Source organism: Miscanthus floridulus, chromosome 5 (genome assembly GCF_019320115.1).
Source record: "Miscanthus floridulus cultivar M001 chromosome 5, ASM1932011v1, whole genome shotgun sequence".
Lineage (NCBI taxonomy): Eukaryota > Viridiplantae > Streptophyta > Magnoliopsida > Poales > Poaceae > Miscanthus > Miscanthus floridulus.
In genome coordinates, this window is record NC_089584.1 from 77,035,751 (window position 1) to 77,051,942 (window position 16,192).

A 16,192-nucleotide genomic window follows, 5' to 3' on the forward strand; every position below is an offset into this window, starting at 1 on the left:
GTGATGTTTTTATTTATGTTTGTTAAATTACATCCTATTTGTTAGATGCAAGAAATGTTTCGGGAGGAGTTTTGGCGAAAACAGGGTCGTCCTCGAGAATTATACCCCGACGCGTCTAGCAAAGATGCCCCCGTTCCCCCTGACCTTCCTGTCTCTAACTGTGATTGTGGTTTTCCGGCCCATGTTTTTCAATCGAAACATCCGGACACAGCCGCGCGTTGCTTCTATACATGTAGTCGGTTTAATGTAAGAAATTATTTGTATTATCCTTTTTCTTTATTTGTTTAAGTATGGTACTAATATATTATTGGAATCTCGTTGTGTAGGACCATGAGAGATGCTTTTTCTTTCAGTGGATCGATGGTGCAGAAAAGTTTGATCCTAGGTACCTCTTTTTCGACGATTGGTTTAGAGGGAGACATCCACGTGAGCACTTCAAGCAGTGGGTTCCACCCCCCCTAACTCTCCGGCAATGACGGCTAAGGAGAAGCACCTAGCCGCAGTTAGACGACTCGAGGAACCTCCTCTGTGCGATTGCGGAGATCGAGCTATGATAAACCCTGAGAATATGTTAGAGTTTGTGTGTCCAAACAAGCATGAAGTAAGTGCAAAGTGTATGTGTTAAAATCTTGAGCTATATGTGTTTATATACTAATGTCTCATTATTTAGGTGTATTCAATGGCGAAGTGTCGTTTCAAGGAGTGGTTGTATGGTCCTAAGAACCAATGGCCGGAAGAACCGCGGAGGGTTAAGGAAAAGAAGAAAGAACGGGTAATCTACAAAGCACCTCCTGTCATGTGCGAATGTGGTGTAAAATCCAACTATGGCCTAGTCCCTTCAGAGCTTGGAATAGGTCATTATTGCGGCCATATGATTGAGTATGATGAGGTTCGTTACATTTCTAGTAAACATGAAATCGTATTTTGTTTGTTTTCCTAATACATATATGATATAATATTTGTTTTGAACAGAGCACTAGGAAATGCAGTTGGGAATGTTATGATGGTCAAGCTAAGTTCTTGGATGAACTGAAGAAGAGACAAGTAATTGCACGGAAGAGGGGATATGGACCTGACTACGTCAACCTATTCGTTAAACATCACAAAGAAAAGATGCGTGAGTTTGCTAGACAGCGCGATATTTGTAACCCGATCGATGTTGGGCTTAACAAATGGGGATTGTAGAGGCGGACGATGTTAGAGGAGGAGAGGGCAAGGAATGAGGCAAGGGAGGAGACAAGAGTATAGATGCAGGTCTTGAACGAGCATGTTGCTACATTATATGCCAGTGAGTGCTTGAAAACCTTTTTTTGTTGCCTGGTTTTAAATGTAATATTATCGAGTTGCTAACTGATTGCATTTTATACATCAAGGAGCCAGTACCTCTGGACGACCAACTGGAAAACGAGCCCACATCCACAGCTGTAACAGGTACACGCATCCACCAAGTGACGGGTTCGCCGTAGACCGACGACACCCCTCGCACAGCTGCCGGTATAGAAAACACAAGACTGCAGAGCCCCAGCTGTACTGACCCACCTGGTCCCAGTTACTGAGGCAGTGGATCCACATCTAGGATGCATTGTCACCTGTCGCGTCGGGAAAGAGAACGCAAGCAAAAAGGTGTAGGATCCACGCTCGGTAGTAGTACCCAACCGTCTCCTCATCTGCCTCCTCGGGGCACTATGCAAACTCTATACGTAGCCATGAGATGGGAACTCCAGAAGTGCGAGCCCCTTGCTCACCAAGCTCACGCCCAAGGAAGGCCTCCACTCGTGCTCTCCATCCCTCTGACCTGCACTACCCGGTGACTGGGTTCCCATGAATGCTTAGGCCTAGCATCTTCTGACAGTCCTGAAGCGAGACTATCATCTCCCCGAAAGGTAGGTGGAAGCTGTGAGTCTCCGGCCGCCACCTATATTTAAGACCAAGCAAGATTACTTGTCAAAAAGTCAATCGCATTAACAAATGGCCATGAATGGAGGCAATGATTCACTTTAATACCTGTCTACCAACGCAGTTATCGCCGCTGAGTTGAACTTGGGCAACCCACGATGAACCTGAAAGGAGATGACATCCAGGCCAGCTCTTTGCAGGAAAGGAGTGTACCTATCGTCGTACCAAATGTCTAAGAACCCACTGTGGGTCCTAGAACGAAGGTGCGGAAGGTTCTACATCGAATTTAACATAGTCACATGTTACTTCACGAACACATGTACGAATAAAACATATAGATTATTACCTGCCCCAGCGCAACGAGACGTCCTCTGTGGGTATCCTCGTACGTCGGGTCGAGCAGGTGGAATTGCTCCATCCTACAAAAAAGTGAATGAATTAGAATTGCAATGTACAATGAAACATGAACTTATAAATGTATAGGTAATTGACACAAATACAAGCATAAATTGAGACATGCATAATTAAATATATGATACGACAAAATATAAAATAATACTATAAACCAATAGTCCTACCTCACTAATCTGCCAATAGCAACTTCGTGAGTTGTGGCCAAGTCTACCGCACTTGCCGCACTCATGCTGCTCGGGATCAGTAACAAATAGAGTTCCTCTCCTACGCCTAGTTCTTCCGGGTATCTGATCCATAACCATCCTATGCCTCGTCCTCTGCCTTGATCCACGCTTGTTCCAACGGTAAGCTGGATCCACAATGTACTTTGGCCCATCATAAGGAGGCCACTCTCTAGGGTCCCGAAAAGGCACGAAGCGAGGGCTCCATGTGTTCACAAGCGTGTTGACACTGAACTCGTGAGGTATCCTCCTCTCAATATTATAGTTGCGATGCCTAGCTGCTGCCACCAAATGCGAACATACAAAGTGGTATTACCTTGGTTTACCACAAGTGCACTTGAAATCTTGGAGGACAACCACATGTATCCTCGATTCTCGGACCTCGCCATCGGACGTTGTACCGCCCCTATGCTCGACCTGATAAGTCCCTGTGGCGTGTTCAAAGCATGCAACCTCATGTGTGCCAGCCCTTTCTCTTGCCTTCTCTAGGTGTGCCTTTGGTTTCGGAGCCCATATCTCTCCATCACTCCTCAAGTGCAATGCATGGGCGTGTCTATCGTTGAACCAGGCAACAAGCTTATAGAAGGTGAATTGAATAATTGTATTCACGGGCATACCACGTATCCCCAATAGCAACTTATTGAATGACTCTGCCATGTTGCTACACTAAAACTCGTACCTCCAGCCACTGTCGTCATGAGCTCTTGTCCATTTCTCTAAATCCCTCATCAAACCTATGAGCCATTGTCTACCTTCTGCATTTGATGCGGTTCTGACCTGCACCAACTTTTCCCTAAAGTACTTGTCCTCAAGCTGTCGAGCAGCCTCCTGCAACAGATCAAAGTTTTTCTTGACACTGTCCTTCCGTAGTAGATTCTCGGCAAGGTGTCGAGTACACCAACGATGGTGCAAAGGTGCATACCCCTCTAACTGCTCTCGCACGGCATTAAGTATGCCCTGATGCCTATTAGATATGACACCAACCTCCCTGCCAGGGCCAACCACATATATCTGGACTAGCCTTAAGAACCATCCCCAACTGTCATTGTTCTCCTTCTCAACCAAAGCAAATGCCAAAGGAACCAACTTGTTGTTTGCGTCACAGGATATGGCTATAAGAAGTGTGCTCTAGTATTTGCCTATCAAGAACATACCATCAATGGAGAAGACAGGACAACAGTGCCTAAAGGCCTCGAGACACTGAGGAAAGCACCAGAAGGCACGGAAAAATATCTGCCTCCCATCCTTCCATGCATTAGGTTTTGGGATGTACTCATAATGCATGCTTGGATTCACCGCTTTGATTGCATTGAAAAGAACTGGCAGCTGCTCATACCCATCCTCCCAGTCCCCATATATCATCTTCCACGCTCACTGCTTAGCCCTCCATGCTTTACCATAAGTTATCACATATCCTCCATACAACACCTCAACGGTCCTGATAATTGTTCTCACCTTCATGTTGGGTTCTCCCTACAAAATTCCCGTCAATCGCTTGGCAATGAGGGTAGATGTCAACTGCCGATGCCTCAGTGTCAGCTCATGGTCAGCACAATTGTGTGGCCCCACTACTTTTGTGATCTTCCATTTTCCGATCACCTATTGCTTCCTTGCACAAACCCTCCATGGGCAGCGTTCCTTGTCACACACAACTGTGTAACGGCGCTCCACATATGAATGCAATACCCTGTAAGGCCTCTTTCGTATCACTACAAAAGCCTGCAACCACCTCTTCAAAGCAGGGAGGTCATTGAACACCCTCCCCTCCTCAATTACCATGTTAGGACCGGCCTCAGGAGCTTCTAGGAGCTCATCATCATGTCCTTCTGCAAACGCCAGATCAGAATGAGCAAGATCACTAAACTCATGAACTCTAGGATCACGGCGGTCGGGAAAGATACGTCTCATCATCTCAACATCACTCTCCGTCAGCTCTCCAATAGGACGATCATCATCAGAATCAAGAGCCCTAGCCATCTCATATGGCTCCGAATCATTCATAATTTCAACATTATTGGAGCCACGAAATCCATCTGAAAAGTGCACTTGCGCAGCAACATGGGGCACATCGATATTCTTAGGAATGTCTCGTGCAACGTCATTATAGAAATGAGGAAAGAATAAAAGAAATAGATGTAAGGAACGGGATAAGCTCCCAAAAACCATGCGGTTAAGACACTTACTCGGATGATTCTGTGTCAAAGGAATCTCATAAGGAGGATCTGCCATGAAAACATGAGTATGACAACCATCTCCAAATAACGCATTGGGGGCAGATTGAGCATCAGGAACCATAGGCACAATCTGCACATGCAGGTAAGGTTTCGGAATGGGAGGGTCGATGTGTGCCGAATGATCCATTGCTGGGGTAAACCCATGAGGGATTGGATCAACTAACACCCGACGAACAACCACGTCCAAACATCGCAGCTGGCTCTTCATAGCCGATCTCACATAGTTATCCCACTGATCCGCACAACCAATTGAGATCATTCGCCTGAAGATGTTCGGAGGACAACCTAGGTGCAGTACACCATCAACTGCAATGTCATCATCTCCAAAGCAATGCAGCTCCTCCCGAGCCCTTGCAACCATATCACTAAATAAAGGCCTATCATTGAATAGCATAGGCACGCTTTGCATGTCATGAAACTCAACATATCCATAATGATCGCTTTCAACCGTGCCTCCATGATATATGGTCACTAGGTTGTCCATCTATTTAAAAAACGTAACAAAACACATGTCCTTTAGTCCAAATTAGATGATAGATAGTACCTAACAAGTACTTTCTAACTACAAACTAAGTAATCATGATAATAACTACGTATATATTTATAGTGTACTCACTAAATAGCAAGATCATATGTAGTTAACTACAAATATAACTACATATCTAAGTAGCTATCTAACTATATCTATTTACCAATGTATCTATGTTTCTATCTATCTACATATATATCTAACTAAATCAACTAACAAAGTCATCACAGTATAACTAGTAAATAACATACACCAACTAAATAGGTACATTGCATATTCATATTTTTTACCTTTCCGGGTCGACGGACGATGGGCGTAGGTCTAGGCGAATATTCGGGACTATGGTGGCGTGACCAACGACAGAGGTGGCGTGCGGCGGTCGTGGGGTGGCCGGCGCTCCACGCTGAGACCGGCTCGACGGCCGTGGGAGGCGAGGTGAGGGTGGCGGTGGATGTCGGCAAGGCGGGGCGAGGCCGGTGGTGGAGGGGGCAAGGCGGGGCGAGGCCGAGGGCGCCGGTGGAGACAAAGGCTAGGACGGCGGTGGAGGGCGTGGTGGCTCGACGCTGCAGCCAACCAACGAGCAACAGCACGAGGGCACGGCGGCGCGGTGCGGGCTCGGGCGAGGGAGCGGAGGCAGCGGCACGGCGCGGGCTCGGCCGCCGGAGCAGCAGCGGCTCGGGCAGGCGGAGCTGCAGCGGCTCGAACGGGCCTGGCGCGGCGTGGGCAGGCGCGGCGCGGGCTCGGCGTGGGCGAGCGCGGGCGGGCGCGCGGCGCATCAGGCGCGGCACGAGGCGTGGACGGGTGCGGCGCGGCGCGGCCTCGGGGGGGCGGGCAGGTGGCGTGGCATGGCGCACGCGGCGCAGGGCGGGCGTGGGCGGGCGCGGGCGCCGTCGGGCGCGCGCGGGCGGGCGCGGGCGTGGGCGCGGGCGGACGGGGGCGCGGGCGCGGCGGTGGAGCAGCGACGGCTGGCTAGGGCAAGGAGATGGGGAAGAAGGCCGAGGGCAGATATTGAGGCCGAGCTCAGCGCCAAAGTGAATGGCGCCGAGCTCGGTGCCAAGATCTACGGCGCCGAGCTCAGCGCCAGAGTGGGTGGCGCCAAGCCCCTGACAGGCCGTTTGCCCTTGCCCAGGACCTTGACGCTAATCACCGTGGCGCTGAGCTCGGCGCCACTCACTCTAGCGCCGAGCCAAGGGTCCATTTCTAGAATTGTTTCCGCTAGGGGTCTATTTGAGAGAAACTTTCGAAAAAGGGCCAAATAGTAAATAATTCGAACATATCGGCCGCTTAAAGGCCGACAGGCCTACATGGCAATGATGTGGCTTGGTACTGTCGGCCCCAATAGGAGGTCTATTGGCCACCTAATAGCTGGTAGTAGGTCCAGTCAACCGTTGGGCTACTGACAAGACTATCGGTACCCCAATCACCAGCTCACTCTCCTATTAATAAATAGTGGACCATTACTCAATATCATGTAACAACATTTTAGTTAACCCTTCCAATGTTGTCTAGGACACTTAAGACATATCCCTCTTGCCATATGCAACCTTGTTTGAGGAGTTAGAGAACCTCCACCCAAACATCAGCGTAGACCATGCCAGACATTGTATTAGGATGGTGTCGTGTTTTGTAAACCATCGAGTGAATTTATGTGTGTCATGTTGCTCTAGAAAAACGATGGTAGCACTTAATGACACAAGAAAATTATGCTGGTTCAGGCTAGAGCCTAACATCCAGTCTTAGAGATGATAGCGAGTTTGTGTTCCTCGTTTCAAGCGCTCTAAAGTCTTACAATGGAGGTGTGTAAGCTAAGGAATGTGAGGTAGGAGGAGTCAGGTGAACGAAAGCCCGAATGGAGTTTTGAGATTTCGTCCCTTGTGCAGGGAGGCCTGATTGCCCTTATATATATAGTTCGGGGACCAGGTTACATGTGGAGGGATGGGTTCCCTCGACGTGAGTGGCCGAGAGCCGAGGGAGGGAGAAGTGAGTAAACTTGACCGACAATCCATCTTTTCTTGTCATGGTGTCATCGCATGTCCTAGCATGCCTGTCATCGTGGTCTTGCTCCCCACGCTATGGCATGGCGTGGCATGGTGCTACAGTGCTGGTCATGACAGCACTATTGGCATGGTGGTGGTTCACCAACCGTCCTGCGTGGTGTGGTCTTGGTCTTGGGAGTCAAGGCTAGGTTGTGCGACCCATCCTGTAGAGGGTGGGGCCATACGTCTGTCTTGTCAAGCTGAATTTGGATGGTGTAATGCCGTACCAGTCATCACCGCCCCGTAGTGTTGTCTTGTCTGCATAGGGGTGCATAAGGGTGGCGCCTGCCCCAAGAGCTCGCGTCCTATGAGATGGTTGTCCTTTTTGTCCTAGCAGAGTGAGTGGAGCATGCCTATCTCTGTCAGGGCAGGTGTTCTTAGTTATGTCCGACCTCTCCCCATCCTTTCCTAGGGGTCAAGATTGGGGAGAGGTCGAGCACGGCTATATAGCGTGTAGTGGAAGGAGAAAGGAGTGGTCGTGATGGGCCTTGTGTCTCATTGTTTGGTCCGGGGCCTTTGTGGCTTAAGTGGGTAGTAGTCGCTGGGCTTTGGCTAGCTAGGTCGTGTGGCAAAACCGTCCGGAATAACATGCTTTCAGAGGCGCTCGTCTTCCACTAGATACTAAGCACCTCAAAAGTGAGCTACATCGGATAGTTTCGTCGAGCACACCCCAAGGGAGAACTTAAAACAATCTACGTTTTACATCCAGAATCCAATAATGAGTATGAGCTTACAATACCTAGTCCATTTCATACAACAAGAGTTCTTGAAATTATTTATTACAATACCAGAGTTCAGAGTGTGATAATTAAACAGCGGAATGAAAATAAATATTTAGCGGAAACGATACAAGGATCCATCTGTGCCCACTAGAAGAATCATCCACACAAGAGCTACTCCTCAAGCTACACCTACAATAGGGGTAAAATAAACCCTGAGTACATAATGTACTCATAAGACTTACCAGACTAGTGGGAATAGTTTTCTGACTCTCAAGGATATGATAGGCAATATGGGTTTGTTGTTTTTTTTATTTACGAAAAGCATTACTAATAGTTCATCCTTACAGTCAAGTTTTATTAGCAGTCATGATTACTTCATTAGCTAACCATTCTAGGTAAGCACCTATTCTACTTTCAAGCAAGGGTTGAGCAATCAGAACCATTTTACCATCTTTCATCTTCCAGTTCTTACTATGGTGCTAGACCATATCCAAGTCATACCGTCTCATGGAAACGGTGATTTACGAACCAATGTATCCCAGCTGGGTACCCCGAAACACAAGCCCCTGTTTTACCCTAGGCATAAACAAGACCAACCCATTCCACTCCTGTCATAGGGTCCACGTCTCCGTCCAAACTTGGACTCCAAGCCCCCACACTTGAGACCCGGTCTCAACATGGTGCTTAGACCTTCACCTTTCCCCGCCTCCAATCAGTCGGTCCGAAAAGAGCTAGAACCCACAACAAGAGCGTAACGAGCCTTCCCGCTCCCATAAGCAAGTATGTGCTCAGGATAATAAGTCTGTGACCTGACTACCATCCACAGCAATGGACGGTCCTTAATCGACATGAACAGGGAAAATAGTATAACCAAGCTAAGCTCCGCTGGCTATGGGACACAACCTATTACACCCAACAATACCCATACCATATCCCTGCTCTGTCTCCATTTTTCCTTTCATCATTTTATTATGAGAGTAATAATACTCCCCTATTGTGAGCAACGGTAGGTTAGTCACGTTATCGATGACCTAAGCATAGCATCTACTCGAACTTGCACTAGTAAGACTCTTAGGACAGAAATATCTATGCATGTGGTTTCCATAAAATTCTTGTAACGTAAATGCACAACACATATATATATGGTGAATTATAAAATAGAGATTATGCACCAGGGCTTGTCTTGGGTAGGCGCGGTGTTAGCTGAGTCAGTCAGTGGTGGCTCTAGGGCCTCCTCCTGTACGAGAATCTCCTCATACTCCTCGATGATCTCCTTGAACTCGTGATCGCCGGTGGTCATGATCTCCACCAACTCGTTCTCTACATGCATGCGATGATGGTGCAACACTTAGCATTTAGGCAACAACAACTCTTAAAATAAGAATACACATACTAAGCTACTAAGATAGCTCTAATGACTAAGATACTAAGCTAACTATCATTTTCATCAAGCAAAGTATTAGGTTCAACTAACAAACCCTTAGCTTGGTAATTTAAGGATATACTTTATTTCTACTAGTGATTTAATGTATTTGGAAATAAAGATCATTTAACTACCCTAATAGTTAGTCTATTCTAAAGCTACAAAAATTACAGTGAGCACATAATAATACAATGAAACTGCTATAAAAATTTTAGGATCAAAACTATCATCAATTCACCACAAAAATTCCTACAATAATTAACTTAATATTATTAAGCATTCTCAAATGATTTAATAGCTCCTAATGTCAACACATATAAACATGAACTAAATACACCAATAGATAGATCACAATTTTAGAAACCTGACAAAATTTGTTTTGCAATTTTTGGACACCTACATGATTTATATTAATTACCAAAGATCAGCTCAGAATTAAATTAGAAAACCATTCACAAATTCCTAGAAAAAGAAAAACCAATCTCCCACATGGCCCACACGCACGGCCATCTACGACGACGGTACCACTATTTCGGTTAGCTAGGGGTAGCTATAGACCTAATTGGTTAGCGTGCAAGCATCAGGAGGCTACCATGGACCAGGCCGAAGCGACTGTTGGAGCGGAGGACGACGGTGGAGGGCTAGCCACGTGCGGCCGAGCCGTGCGGCAGCGCACCATGGCGGTATGGTCACATCAGCGACGATAGTGAGGTGGTAGAGGTTTGGCTAAGGCGTAGGGCGAAGAGGGGTTCAAGGCGAGTCTAGCGGTGTAGAAAATTTAGCTTGAGGTGGTCAGATGGGAGCTACCCTCGGTGATGGGCGGACTCGGCCTCATCAGTACGGTGGCGGGGAAAACCTCCAAAATTGAAGCTCGGCCGGGCACCATTGAAGGCAGGGTGGGAATAGTTGGCTAGGCGGCTTGATGGCAGAGCTAGAGATGCTATGAATTGGGCGATGGTGACTTCTCCCTGCTTGTTTTAATGGTGCGGCTCAGTCCACCATGGCAGCAGAGAAGAGAGAGGGGAGAGGATAGGTCAAAGCTCAGCTCATCCTCGCCTTGGCGGGGCATGACTGGCCACTAGCGGGTTGGCACACGTGCAAGTGCTATGGGCCATCATGGCCAGAGGGAACATGCATGCGCCCCCGACTGGGCATGACATGTGTGACCATAGTGCCATAAATGGCGACACGACGATGCTGACAACAGGGATAAGGCCATGTGCGCGGTGTGGTGAGCAGTAGCGGCAGCGGTTGTGCCACAACGTGAGGCAGGGAGGGCAGTAGCACAATTGTAGTGTGGCAATGGGTGGGGCAGCAGATCGGTAGAGTGGCAGCAACGACCGTTGGGGCACAATGGCCAGCAGCAGGCACAACAGCTATCCACAGCCAGTGCATAGCCAAGCCATGGCCTGAGCCAGGTCGGCCTCAGTTGGCTAGCATGGGCGAGCATGGCATGGGAACATAGAGCAGCCGCGCGTGGTGACCGCGCACACAGGCTAGGCAACCCGAGACTGTGTTCGTGCATAGATTTTAAAGCGTGTCTCAACACTAATCCAACTCGGTTGTGGCTAAACCACCTTGACCATGCTGAAGGAGGTACATCAGGCTACCATAAGGAGCAAAAACATAGCACTATCCTTTAGCTAAATTTCCTAGAATTAATTCACCAACATAGCATTGCCATACTGTTATTGGACTTAAGAATTTTTCTAGGTCTTGAGCTGAATTTGATTTCAAGTTCCATTTTTAGGCTATTAGAAATGTTAGCTAGCAATGTCATTTTTCCACAGCAAGTATTTCATTGTCATATACAAAGTTCATATTCCGAACTTTATTGAGCACCACATATATGTTCTATAGCATTTTTGTTTAATAAAAATTAGTTTTAAACCCTACTTGATACATATGAGTTATGGAATAGCTTATCATTTAACATTTTTATTTGTCATTTTAGGTTACAAGAAATTTATCTACACATTCTATCACATGCATTATCACATAAACATGCTGCTCGTGATAGGGTTTAGTAGTTTGTTTAGGGTGTAACACCGAGGGTGTTACAACTCTACCCCCTTAAATAAAATCTCGTCCTGAGATTTCATGTGTGTGCCTAGTGTGGGAAAGAGATAAGAAATAAATTTCAATTTACATAATTACCTTGGTGAACTAGAAAGGAGATGGGGATAATGCTCCAGAATATAACTCTCCTGTTCCCAAGTTGCTTCGTCCTCCGAATGATTTTGCCATTGGACTTTATAGAATTTTATCACTTTGTTCCTAGTGACTCTCTCTTTTTCATCCAAGATTTTGATAGGGTGCTCAATATAAGAAAGATCAGGTTGGAGAGGGAGTCCTTGAATTTCCACCACTTCGTTAGGAACCCTTAGACACTTCTTTAACTGGGAAACATGGACTACATTATGGGTTGCTGACAAAATATTCGGGAATTGTAGACGGTAAGCAACAGAACCACACCGCTCCAAAATTTTATAAGGTCCAACATAACAAGGAGCTAACTTCCCATGGACTCCAAACTGATGCACACCTCTCATCGGGGATACCTTTAGGTACACATGGTCACCAACTTCGAACTGCAAGGGCCTTCTCCTCTTGTCCGCATAAGCTTTCTACCGGTTCTGAGCTGCTTTCAAATGACTCTGAATAACACTGACCTGCTCTCTTGCTTCCTTTATGAAATCAGGTCCAAAATAACCACAGGTCACTCACTTCAACCCAGTTAAGAGGCGTCCTACATTTTTTGCCAAACAAAGCCTCGAAAGGTGCCATTCGAATGCTCTCTTGATAGCTATTGTTATCGGAAAACTCAGCTAAAGTCAAGCATTTGTCCCATTTTTCTAGATAAGAAATGGCACAAGCTCTCAACATGTCTTCAAGTATTTGATTTACCCTTTCTGTCTAACCATCAGTTTGGGGTGATAAGCTGAACTTCTAAGGAGACAAGTACCAAATAATTTATGGAGTTGCTCTCAGAAACGAGAGACAAAGACTAACCCTCTATTGGAAACGATGGTAAGAGGAACACCATATAGGGTCACAACCCGATCAAAATACAACTTGGCATACTTCTTGGCTGAATACCTTGTATTCACCAGGAGGAAATGAGCAGATTTGGTGAGGCGATCCACAATGACCCAAATAGAGTCATACCCCTTTGTCGTGCGGGGCAAACCCACAACAAAGCCCATGAAAATATCCTCCCATTTCCAAACAAGCATAGGCAAGGGCTGTAGAAATCCAGGTGTATGCATATGGTCTGCCTTAACCCTTCCATAAATATCACATTCTGAGATGTATTTGGTAATATCCTGTTTCATATTTGGCGACCAATACAAGTGACGCAAATCATGATACATCTTGTTACTTCCTAGATGAATGGATAATTTGGAGTTGTGAGCTTTATCCAAAAATTTTCTCCTAAGCCCATCACTTGAGGAAACCACCAACCAGTTCTTGAACTTCACCACACCTTGATCATCAATACTGAAATGAGGACCACATCCTTCAGCAATTAACTTCTTGATATGAGGAATTTCCGAAGCATCTTGCCTTTACTCTATAATAAGTTGCTCAAGTAAATTCGAGACTAGAGCAATATGGACTAACACTTCAGAATGGGTGAGGGACAAAGATTCTTCATCAACTTGATGCGACTTTCGACTTAAGGTATCAGCTACCACATTAGCTTTTCTAGGGTGATAATGAACTTCTAATTTATAATCTTTGATTAACTCAAGCCACCTCCATTGTCTCATGTTTATCTTGGATTGAGTGAAAATATATTTGAGACTCTTGTGATCCATGTAGATATGCACTTTATTTCCCAATAGGTAATGTCTCCAAATTTTTAGAGCGTGCACAACTACAACCAGCTCTAAATCATGGGTGGGATAATTCAACTTGTGCATTTTTAGCTGGCGTGAAGCATAAGCTATCACACGCCCATCTTTCATAAGCACACATCCTAGTCCAGTCCTAGAGGCATCACAATACACATCAAATGGCCTATCAATATCTAGTTGGGCAAGAACAGGGGCAGAGGTAAGAAACTTCTTTAGGGCTTGGAAAGCTTCTTCACAAGCTGGACTCCATACAAACGTGACATCCTTCTGGAGCAACTTGGTCATTGGTTGAGCTATTTTGGAGAACTCGGGGATGAAGCGCCAATAATAACCAGCAAGACCAAGGAAATGACGAATCTGATGCACTGACTTTGGAGATTTACAATTTAACACATCCTGCACCTTGCTAGGATCCACAGAGATGCCTTCAGGTGTTAGGACATGTCCCAAGAACTGTACTCGATCCAACCAAAACTTGCACTTGTTGAATTTGGCATACAGCTTGTGTTCCTGCAATCGAGTCAGGACTATCCGAAGATGTTGTGCATGCTCTTCATTGTTCTTAGAATATATCAATATGTCATCAATGAACACCACCACAAACTTATCTAACTCCAGCATGAAGATTGAATTCATGAGATACATGAAGAATGCAGGAGCATTGGTGAGACCAAAAGACATAACTAGGTATTCATAGATCCCATACCTAGTAGAGAAAGCAATCTTTGGTATATCTTGTGGTTGCATCTTAATTTGGTGATATCCAGAACGAAGATCAATCTTTGAAAACACTTTTGCATCAGCCAACTAATTGAACAAAGTATCAATACGAGGTAAAGAATACTTGTTCTTAATGGTTACCACATTAAGAGGGTGATAATTCACACACATCCGAAGAGTGCCATCCTTCTTCTTCATAAAAATAGCTGAACAACCCCATGGTGAAGAACTAGGATGGATGAATCCCTTCTCCAACAATTCTTCTAACTGTTTCTTCATCTTAGCCAGTTCCTTTGGAGCCATGCGGTAGGGACACTATGAAATAGGAGCAGTACCAGGTTCTAACTCAATGGCAAACTCCACATCCCGGTCCGGTGGTAACCTAGGTAGATCTTTAGAAAAGACATTCGAAAACTCATAGACCACAGGAATAGAGGCAAGGTCAGGAGAAGCTTTAGTATGAGCAATAACTGGTAGGGTGGAAACTGAAGACATAAGGAGAGACATTCTATCCTTAGAAGAAGGAAGCTTCAACTCAACAATTCTCTGTCTAAGGTTTAGGACTACCCCAAAAATTATACGTGTGGGGGAGTTTAGTTCAAGCTAGATTCTTACTTCATGGTGCATGCATCGACCTATTCGTTCACTCAAGCCAGAATATAGTGGCATTCGTATATAATTTTTGACACATTGCACACTCATTTTTCGTACGCTAAACGATTCTTACGCAGCATAGGTTAGTGTACCTGCAGAAGATTGATTTGATAAAACCAGTGCCACTATCCTAGATAGACCATATTACTAGGGCTTATACTTATTTACGTAATTTATTGCATCCTACTTTTCGCAAAGCTTTTGTTGGTCAAATTTTAGGTTTTGAAAAGAGTTTTTAAACTCATAGACTCATTATTGGCTCTGATACCAACTGTGGCAGAACTGCCCAAAATAACACGCTTTCAGAGTCGCTCGTCTTCCACTAGACACTAAACACCTCAAAAGTGAGCTAGATCGAACAGTTTCATCGAGCATACCCCAAGGGAGAACTCAAAACAATCGATGTTTTACATCCATAATCCAGTAATGAGTATGAGCTTACAATACCCATTCCATTTTATACTACAAGAGTTCTTGAAATTATTTATTACAATACCAGAGTTCAGAGTGCGATAATTAAACAATGAAATGAAAATAAACATCTTGTGGAAACGATATAAGGATCCATCTGTGCCCACCAGAAGAATCCTCCACACAAGAGCTACTCCTCAAGCTACACCTACAATAGGGGTAAAAGAAACCCTAAGTACACAATGTACTCGTAGACTTACCCAACTAGTGAGAATAGTTTCCCAACTCTCAAGGATATGATAGGCAATATGGGTTTGCTGTTTTCTTTTTGTTTGCGGAAAGCATTACTAATAGTTCATCCTTACAGTCAAGTTTTATTAGCAGTCATGATTACTTCATTAGCTAACCATTCTAGGTAAGTACTTGTTCTACTTTCAAGCAAGGGTTGAGCAATCAGAACCATTTCACCATCTTTCATCTTCCAGTTCTTACCATGGTGCTAGACCATATCCAAGTCATACCGTCTCATGGAAAATGGTGATTTGTGAACCAATGTATCCTAGCTAGGTACCCCAAAACACATGCCCCATTTTACCCTAGGCACAAATAAGACCAACCTATTCCACTCCTATCATAGGGTCCACATCTCCATCCAAACTTGGACTCCAAGCCCCCACACTTGAGACCTGATCTCAACATGGTGCTTAGACCTCCACCTTTCCCCGCCTCCAATCAGTCGGTCCAGAAAGAGCTAGAACCCACGACAAGAGCGTAACGAGCCTTCCCGCTCCCATAAGCAAGTATGTGCTCAGGATAATAAGTCTATCTCCATTTTTCCTTTCATCATTTTATTATGAGAGTAATAATACTCCCCTATTGTGAGCAACGGTAGGTTACTTACGTTATTGATGACCTAAGCATAGCATCTACTCGAACCTGCACTAGTAAGACTCTTAGGATAGGAATATCTATGCATGTGGTTTCCATAAAATTCTTGTAACGTAAATGCACAACACATATATACAATGAATTATAAAATAGAGGTTACGCACCGGGGCTTATCTTTGGTAGG